This window comes from Mesoplodon bidens (genome assembly GCF_964165515.1).
Source record: "Mesoplodon bidens genome assembly, contig: HAP1_SCAFFOLD_238, whole genome shotgun sequence".
Lineage (NCBI taxonomy): Eukaryota > Metazoa > Chordata > Mammalia > Artiodactyla > Ziphiidae > Mesoplodon > Mesoplodon bidens.
Window position 1 is genome coordinate 244691 of NW_027671924.1, and position 9453 is coordinate 254143.

The 9453-nt window shown below is 45.6% G+C and overlaps 1 long non-coding RNA gene across 1 annotated transcript; it reads left to right on the top strand.

Annotated features, from left to right (window-relative positions):
* Window positions 1-6871: 6871 nt before the first annotated feature.
* LOC308610829 lies at window positions 6872-9215 on the top strand. Its single transcript, XR_014014666.1, has 3 exons — window positions 6872-7083; window positions 8205-8244; window positions 8947-9215. It is a non-coding gene; the product is annotated as an uncharacterized lncRNA (long non-coding RNA).
* Window positions 9216-9453: the final 238 nt, after the last annotated feature.

The window sequence follows — 9453 nt, forward strand, 5'->3', positions numbered from 1 at the left end:
AGGAATTTGAGCGGGGGGTGACTTTGTTCTCATGAGTTGCAGTCAAGATGTCGGCTGGGGCATCAGTCATGTCATCTAAAGCCTCGGGGGGAGCCGGAGGATCCCCCTTCCGAATGGCTGCTCATGTGGCTATTGGCTGGAGGCCTTAGTCCCTCAGCCCACATGCTTCTCTCTAGGGCTGCTTGAGTGTCCTCACAACACAGCAGTTGGCTTCCCCCAGAGTGAGTGATTCAAGAGGGAGCAAAGAGGAGGCCACAGTGTCTTTTATGACTCAGCCAGAGAGGAAACAGTCCGTCATTTCCACAGTATCATATTGGTTACCCATGGCAGCCCTATTCAGGGTGGGAGGGGCTACACAGGGCATGAATTCTAGGCGGCAGGGATCATTGGGGCCATTTTGGAAGCTGGCTGCCGAGAAAAATAATAGGCGCCATGGAACAAACATAATTTAGCCACTTCTTGTTCTTGCGACATACCGTCTCATTTGACCCTTACAATAAATCTGTGTGGGACAGACAGTGGGAGGTGAAATAGCTTGTCCAAGACCATGAAGCTAATAAGTGGTAGAGAGGGGTCCAAACTCAGAGGACTGTGAAACCAACCACCCCATCAATAGCGTCCAGCAGTGCCCTCTGCAACACGCCCGTCTCCTGGCCTCTGGAGAAGAATTCCTAGACCTTCCCTGTGCTGGGACTTTGTTCCCCAGGCCCATGGTGTGGCCTCTCCTCCCAGCTTTGCCTGGCCTGTGCCCACAAGGGGCCCCCACAGGTTTCTCCTCTCGCTGGTGCTGACTGCCCCTCATTCTCACTGAAGCCTCAAACCCTGTTCTGTGGACTTTGCTCTCATTCCCATTCCTGCTCTGGGACCCTTGGAAAAAGCCTCCCCAGTTCTAGGCGGGCACCGGTGGTGGCCCAGGCTTGGAAGGTCTTGTCCGAACGTTGGCTGACAGCCATGGTGTTGCCAATAATCCTTCCTGCCTCTTTCACCTCCATGAGTCTTTTGGTTTGGCTTGGTTTGGTTCTTTTACAGAGATGGTGTCATCTTTGCAAAGAGACGTGTTAGTAAAGGATGGTCAAGTTCAACAACTAAAACAGGAGGTGAATCAACTGAAAAGTGAGAACAAAGAAAAGGATCACCAGCTCGAAGCCCTCAGCTCCAGAGTGAGTGTCGGGTCATCAGCAAATTGTAGCTGCAAAAAGCAGACACAGTGGAGTCACATGACACACGGTGGTGAGATGAGGCCAGTGCCCAAGGACACAGGGAGGGTAGCTGCTGGGCAGGTGGCCAACTTCTCTGAAGCCTTTCAAAGGACAGTGTGTATGTGGCTCAGAAGAAGCATAATATATTTTCAAATCCAGCAAACATTTTCTAACCCCTATTATAAATGAGTTTGTTTAATCCCAGCAACAAACACACCTATGAGCATATACTGCCATTGCAAAGTTTAATATTAAGCAGAATACGATCTCTCTGTGAGCAAGGATGACCACACGGCTGCATCGTGGTCCCAGCACCACTGGTTCTCATAATTGTCTTCAAAGCAGAACGTTTGAAGATCCAGATGCAAACACGCAGACTCTCATTTCTTCCTTAGACTTTAGTGTGTAGAATGCCTCTATGGAAGATGAACGTGGTAGGCAAGCAAAGAGCTTTTTACATGTAACTTTGACTATTTGCAAATCTTGCCTTCAATGCTAACTTTAGAATCCTGACTCTATAGGATAAGATTTCTCAGTATTTGCATGATGTGCCTGTTTCTGTGAGTCAAGGTAAAACCTCAAAGCTTTCATCTCAGGTGGCAACTCAGAGATTCCCAGAGGCTACCCGATAGCTAGGTCTGCATGGGGGTGGGGTGAGAACAGATCTTGAGGTTCCAAGGAAAAGGCACAGTAGGTAATACCTGGTACGTAGTACCATACCCAGTTTGGAGCTGGTGAAAGGCACTGCATGAGCTTTGGGATCAGACAGACCAGGGTCCAATCCCAGAGCTTTCTCTTATTGTAAATTATTTGGCCTCCATTTCCCCATCTGTGAAATGGGGATGACAAAATCGTTTTCTGAGAAGTGGGAGGCTGGTTTTAGTTGTGCTCTTCTGCCTCTGCCCTGGGTTGGCTGCCTGGCCAAGCCCTCTGCATTCGTTTCTCCCAAGCAGAGTGTCTTCCCAGGCATGTGCTATAGCTGTTTAATGTGGGGTGTGTGTGTGTGTGTGTGTGTGTGTGTGTGTGTGTGTGTGTTGGGTACGGGAAGGGGATGCAGAGGTGGTGCTAAGTAGAAGGAATCTGCAAAGACAGCACCTGCTTGGCTCTTCTACCTCCTGAAGTGCATTTGGATGATTTATGTCCCCGTTTCCCCTTCCTTGTTGACCTCGGAATGAGGTCCCTTCTCCTCTAGACTGTGCTGGCCAGTAGCACAAGGGCTCGTCACCAACAAGGGTACTGCTCTTGTGAACATTTGAGATGCCTTTTTTTTTTAATGACATACATCATGTGTGTTAATTTTAGAAAAATAAGTAGATGACATGGAGAAGAAAAAATAAAAAGAGAGGAGAGGAAATGCTACCTTGAGAAATCAGTGTTAATATTTTCATGTATGTTCTTCCAGTCTTATTTCTATATATTGCCTAGAAATCAATCAATCAATCATTTTATAGTGAATTTATTCTATGCACCTTTTTAAAATTTTTAAATACTTACTATTTTCCCGTGCTAATAAATCAGCGCTCTTATCATTCGTCTTAAAAGCTACATACTTTCTCCTGGATGTACCCAGTGTTATAAAGTGGTCTGCTGTTCTAAACAACACTTGGGTTGTTTCCTCATTTTATTTTTATTCCACAGTTACTGACAATTCTGTGAAGAGCATCCTTGAAACTACAGATTTACTTATTTCTCCAGTCATTGTCCTTAAGGTACATTCCTAAAGTGGGAATTGCTGGGTCAGAAGAAGGCACATCCATCCTTATGCACTTAATGCCTGTTGCCAAGCCACCCTCGGGCAAGACAGCTCCGTTTACCCCTCCACACCAGTCGGGGCAGTTGTGTCTTTGAGACTCAACCTGCACAAAAGCCCTAAGATGGACCCCAGCTCTCTGGCTCGGCCCCCTGCACCCTCACCGGTCACAGCGTGAAAACATCCCAATTCCTTCACCCTAAGTACCCAGACTCTACAAAGCTGGATTTCCCCTGCAGTGAAGTTTGCTGGCTTTTGAAGAGGAATTTAGGCGCTCTATTCCTCAGAACTCATGAGAGGGTGAACTGGGAATGACTGCAGGATCCCGTGCTCCCATCACACAAATGGTCTCGCCTCTCAGAATTCAGAGGTGTGATTGGGTTATACAGCAGGAAACACTCCTGGGCGTGAACACAGGTACTTGGGACCCCCAGCCAAGCCCCCGTGGCCTTGTCAATTTTATGCACAGTGCTCAGTGCTGAAAGAAGAGTTACAGAAGGAAGATGCCCAGAAGGAGAACTGGGAAGCCCAAGAGAAAGAGTTAAAACTCTGCAAAACCGTGCGTTGAACCTCCTGACCCCTAGGTGTCCACTGAAAGCCTAGATTATGGCCTTGAGGGTTTTGGACGGGTTCCATGGCCCATTAGCTAGCACAAGCTCTGGGGCTTTCTGGGTGTTTGTCTGTTAATGTAGTCTCCTAATTCTTTGATTTGCTAGCCTCAAAGAGATGGGTGAAAAGACCATGGAAAACACACTCTCCCCAGATTTTCTGGGCAGTTGGCTCAAGGTCCCTCATCAGGTTTCCCCTGGGGAAAGGGACGGGAGGTGGCCACCATATGCTGCTAGAAATTCACCGTGGTCCCTACCCCTGGACTTGTGATGCCCAGACTTTCATGATCCACTGTCACAAGTTTTATCACAGCCCTGAGCACTGTTATTAACACAACTCTTCTTGAAGTAGTTTTGCTTAAATACATTCAATTTTACAACAATTCATAAAAACAAAATAAAAAGCAAATGTATCACTGGCCTTGTATGGAAGGTGAACATAAAAATCAATACAGTGAAAAGATGACCACTCAATGTAAATATTCACCCCCTGTACAGGCCCGAACCCTCGTGCACATCACCAGGCATACGTTTTCCATCCGTTGGGAAGGACGGTGCCTGGGACGGGGGCAGGAGACGTGTGTTCTTCTCTCTGTCAGGAGCACACTTCTCTGCCTCAAATGAGATAAAAATGTCATTGTTCTTTTCTTCCAAACTGTGCCCATTGTGTCTTCCAAACAGCCCTTATTTAGATTGAACTCAAAAATGTGCCCCAAGGAAAGAGACTCTAATGAGTGGATAGGTATCTTGTACTGTTTAATCCAGGATCCATGCTGATCTTCAAAAGAAACTCAAATTTTCCCTCACCCAGCCCTTTCATTGCATCCGTTGAAAGAAAGTCTACTTTGCCTCAAAGATGTGGAATTGTCCCCCAAGGGAAGGAATGAAGCGAATCCCAGACTAGGTTTCTGCCTTAATGAACCGGATGAAATGAGTTGTGAAGTTGACTTCCCTGTTGTTCGAACTCTTTCAGCAAATCCATGACATGGAAAAAGAAATGAGGAAGCTCAGGGTGGAGCTGAAAAGGAGCAGTACCGAGCAGAGCCTGATCTCTATGACGCTGTGGGAAAAGAGCAAGGTATGGCAGGGACAGGTCGGCCTGGGAACCACTCTGGGGCAAGCACTCCACCTGCATCATCTCTGTTCATCCTCACAATGACCCCATGCGGTCTATACTGGTATTCACCCCACTTTACAGTCGGGAAAACTGAGGCTCACAGAGGTGAAGGAAGTTATCCAAGTTCACTTGCATAAAGTAGTTGTGGCAGAGCTTGAATCCAGGTCTGCCTGACTCCAAAGCTCCTGTGTGTAACCACAACCCTAGACTGCCTTCAGATATTAATCGTGAAATTATCTAAGAAAGAATTGATCCATTAAATCAAGTTTGCCAATGATGTTGTTCCAACTTAAATTCTCATATTGATTTTTTTTTGTCTTTTTGTTCCATCATTGAGAATGTTTTTAAAAATCTCAACATGTTTGTCATTTGTTTCTTCTTTTAATATGAACGATTTTTGCTTTATATATTTTGAGGCTGTGTTACTAGGTGCATATAAATTTAGAATCCTAATACTTCCTGTAGAGCAAAACTTTAGATCATCATGAAATGTCCCTTTTCATCTCTAGTAGTGTTTCTCCCTTAACGTCTCCTTTGTCATTTAGCTTCATCACTGGCTTTCTGTTGGTTAGAGTTTTCATACCATATCTTTTTCATATGTTCTCTGTCAATTTTTGTCTTAAGGTTTAGACATATGCCTTCAAATAGCGTATCATTTTTACAAAATCCAGTTTGACAATCTTTGACTTTTAGTCCATTTATATTATGTAATTACTCGTGTACTGGGGTTTAAATCTACCTTCTTGCTCAATACCAGTTGTACCATCTGTGCTATATTCCTTTTTCTCTCCTTTCTTGCCTCCTTCTGAGTGGATGGTTTTCTCTTATTCCACTTTCGCCCTCTATTAGCTTGGAAATATTTCACTTTTTTACTATTCTTTTAGTAATAGTAAGACAATAGCATTCATCCTTGACTCACCAAAATCACACATTAATTAAGTTTTTCACTCTTCTACTATTCTCTTAGTAGTCATCCTGAAGACTATAATATGCATTCTTTTTTTTTTTTTTTTTTTTTTGCGGTACGTGGGCCTCTCACTGTTGTGGCCTCTCCCGTTGTGGAGCACAGGCTCCGGACGCACAGGCTCAGTGGCCATAGCCCACGGGCCAAGCCGTTCCGCGGCATGTGGGATCCTCCCGGACCGGAACACGAACCCATGTCCCCTGCATCGGCAGGCGGACTCTCAACTACTGCGCCACCAGGGAAGCCCTATCCTGTGGTTTTTAAGTATCCCTGCACACTCTGCCTGTCTCTAGAGTATTAAGTCCAGTTGCGCTGTTTTTACCTCTTTGTTTATTGAGATTATTATTTACTTGCATTAAAATGTACCAATTTCAAAGGTACAGTTTGATTAATTTTGGTAATTGTATACCAGGTGTAACCACCACCACGACCCAGATATAGAAAAGTTACTTACCCTTTAAAAGTTTTCCATCCCAATTTGCCCCAATTCAGTTTTGAGACACTTTATTGAGTTTTACTGCTTTCTCTAACATCGACTCTTCGGGTGATTTAGGAAAGTCACTTTACCTCTCTGGATGTGTTTTTGCTTTTATAACATGAAAAATGCCAGAACAGATGTGTTACCAAGGGCCCTTGCAATACTTTCAGAAAATGAGGGGGTAGGGTAAGGGCGGGGATCTCAGCCTTGCGTCCTCATTCTTCACACAGCACACGCATGTGGCAGATCCTAGTGGGAAAAGCCTGTGGTCGCACCAGAGAGAATTAGGTTTCCATCTCCTCTCTTGCTAGTGTGTATGTAACCTTTTGTAAGCATCAGCTTTCTCATCTCCAATATCAGGCTTATTAACAAGGTCTATTTGTTTACTGTTGTGAGGATGAATTGAGATGCACCGGCAGCCTTAAATGTTAGTTGGTATTTGTATTATGGCATAATAGAAAGGCACTGCATTCAACCATCTCAGTTACTACACGTTTATGCAGGCTGATTCTCACAGCCAAAACAGACGCACAAAGTACACCCACCCATTTACATACCTGGGGAAGCCCGAAGCCTCCCTTGCCTGCCTTCCTTACGGGGCACAGAGAAAAGCTGCGCATGCGTGCGCGTGCTTCCAAAGCGCCTCGCTAGGGGGCGGAATGGGAAACAGGAAGTTCTAACGCCTGTCGTACAAGCGCGACGTAAAGCGGGTCTGCTTTATGGCACCCTGCTTCCGCCGTAAAGCGCCGTTGGCAATCCCGCGTGAGTGGGTTGACGAGACGACTGCCAGGTGAAAAACGCGGTTCTTGGAGGTTGGCTGACTTGACGTCTTCCCCATGGGCAAACGCGGGAGCCGGAGCCGGAGCCGGAGCCGGAGCCGGAGCCAGAGCCAGCTGCTCAACTCCCTAACTAAAAAGCAGAAGCATCATCTAAGGGATTTCGGCGAGGAGCATCCCTTCTATGACAGGTATGGAGAGGCAAGGCTGGGACCGGCGCTGCCGGCGTCCTTTCCCGGTGGGAGCCCGCGTGTCCCCGCGTTTGGTCCGCCGGTGCCCCGGGGGTAGTGACAGGGCAGCTCCCGCCGCGTGCCACGCTGCCCCGGCGCCGGCCTAGCTCGCCCGGGGATCCTGGCGGCTTCCCGCCTGAGGTGGGGTTCTTCGCCGGTCTTCCTACCCTTTGTTGAGCCTGTAGTTTTATGCTAGACGGCACGCCTCCTGTGTGGCGACTGGGCAGAGGTTTTATAAGCTTGTGTTCGTTTTCTATGTTTTTAAAGAATTGCTTGGGGGCTTCCCTGGTGGCGCAGTGGTTAAGAATCCGCCTGCCAAGGGAGGGGACAGGGGTTCGAGCCCTGGTCCGGGAAGATCCCACATGCCGCGGTGCAAGTAAGCCCGTGCGCCACAACTATTGAGCCTGCACTCTAGAGCCCGCGAGCCACAACTACTGAGCCAGGTTGGTGCAACTACTGATGCCCGCGAGCCTAGAGCCCCTGCTCCGCAACAAGAGAAGCCACCTGTCGCCGCAACTAGAGAAAGCCCGGGCGCAGCAACGAAGACCCATAGCAGGCCAAAATAAATAAATTAAAGAAGTTAAAAAAAATAAAAAAAGAATTGCTTGGGACCCTCGACATCACCTATCTATTCAATGACCATGAGGAAACTAATGTTTGGGTAGTTGTGGGTTCCTCTCTAAGTGTCCAGACTCTCAGTTATGATCTTAGTGCTCATCCCACCCCTTTGGGCTGCTTTATCAACAGTTAGAGGGATAGTCTACTTAAGAAATTTGCTAGAAAAGGTGAACCCCGAGGGCTTTTATTTGCCAAAATTTCCCATCTTTTGGATGAGAGCCTGTTACTGTGTGACTGTAGTATTTGTCATGTGGTCTTGTTAGACTTTTTCATTCGTCTCTTATTATCTATTTGGCATATCCTTCCAAAACCTGTCCAAATGCATATGGAGTTTTTACTTGACAATAGATATAATGTATTTATAACGGTATAGTCTGCCATGTTCATTTAAAGTTGTATCATTAGACTTTTCCTAATTGCTACCTACTAGTAGTTAAAGTTTAACATTGCCTGTTTCTTCTCAGGGTTTCCAGAAAGGAAACAAAACCACAGACTTGTCAACTGGTAATGCTTTATACCTTCTTTATGATAGTAGATTCTGGACTGTTACTTTTAAGATTATATATGGTACTAAAGTTTGGCTACATTTCCACTCTCTTTGATTTTAGATGTAAGCTATATTTTAGTAATGTTGCTTAGTTTTAAGTGCAGATGTCTGTTAAAATGCCATTGTGATAACTAATGTAGTATAGAGTATGGAACTGTCCTGAGAGATTAGCCTGTTAGAACCTGTTAAGGAGGCTTACCAGAGGGCTCTTGGTGAATCCTAAGAGGGAATGTCATATTTGCTTAACATAAAATAGAGTGCAAAATCATCAAAGGTCTTATTTCATTACCACAGACTCAGAAATAAAGTACTTTTTTGTTGTAAGTTTTCCTGTTGCTCCTTTAAAGGTGCCAAATGTCTGACACATAGGTTAGATCGCCTTATAACCTAAAGCTCCATGTGTTTAGTTTGCTGTCTTCCCATGTGGAACATGAGCAGTTCAAAGAAGAGGAAGCGCTTCTAGAATCATAGCTAGATTAGCTGTTTGAAACAAATTTGGTGCTCGGTCTGGTTGAATAGATAGGATTGCATATTTGCAGAAAAGCTAGTTTTTATTTAGAAAAGTCTGAACTTGGTTCCACTGTGGGCCTGATGATAGTCGTGGGGTAGCAACAAGACCAGTATAATTTTTGTTTTTAAAATCCCCATTTTCCTTTTAGTCAGAGAGTTTATAGATACTTCAAGTTCTGAAAGTGAAGCATAGAGTGAACCAGAACAAGTTTCTGGTTACAACAGACTACTTGCCACATTAAAGGATGTCTCCAAGGAAGATGAGGAGGAGGAAGAGGAGGAAGACAGTGTTCTAGATGAGACAGAAATGAATCTTGAAGATGGCGATAGTGACGTCATTGTGGAGGAAGAGCTGGCAGTGGAGTCCACTGACATGCAGAAGAGTGAGTGTCTCTGATGTGGGTTTATCATCTTTGCAGGGACCACAGACAGATTGCCCCAGGGGCAGGGTGCCTTGTACCACAGAGCTGGGTGAAAGCACATGGATTCAAAGCAGAGATTCTTAGCATTGTTGGGCTCTGTGATATCTTCAAGAATCTGATGAAAACACAGGACCCTGTGGCCATAAAAATGCAGAAATGACATTTTTGCTTACGATTTCCAGGATTTCATCAATCCTACTTCAAATTCCCCTGATTGGGAGGAAAGGGAACATA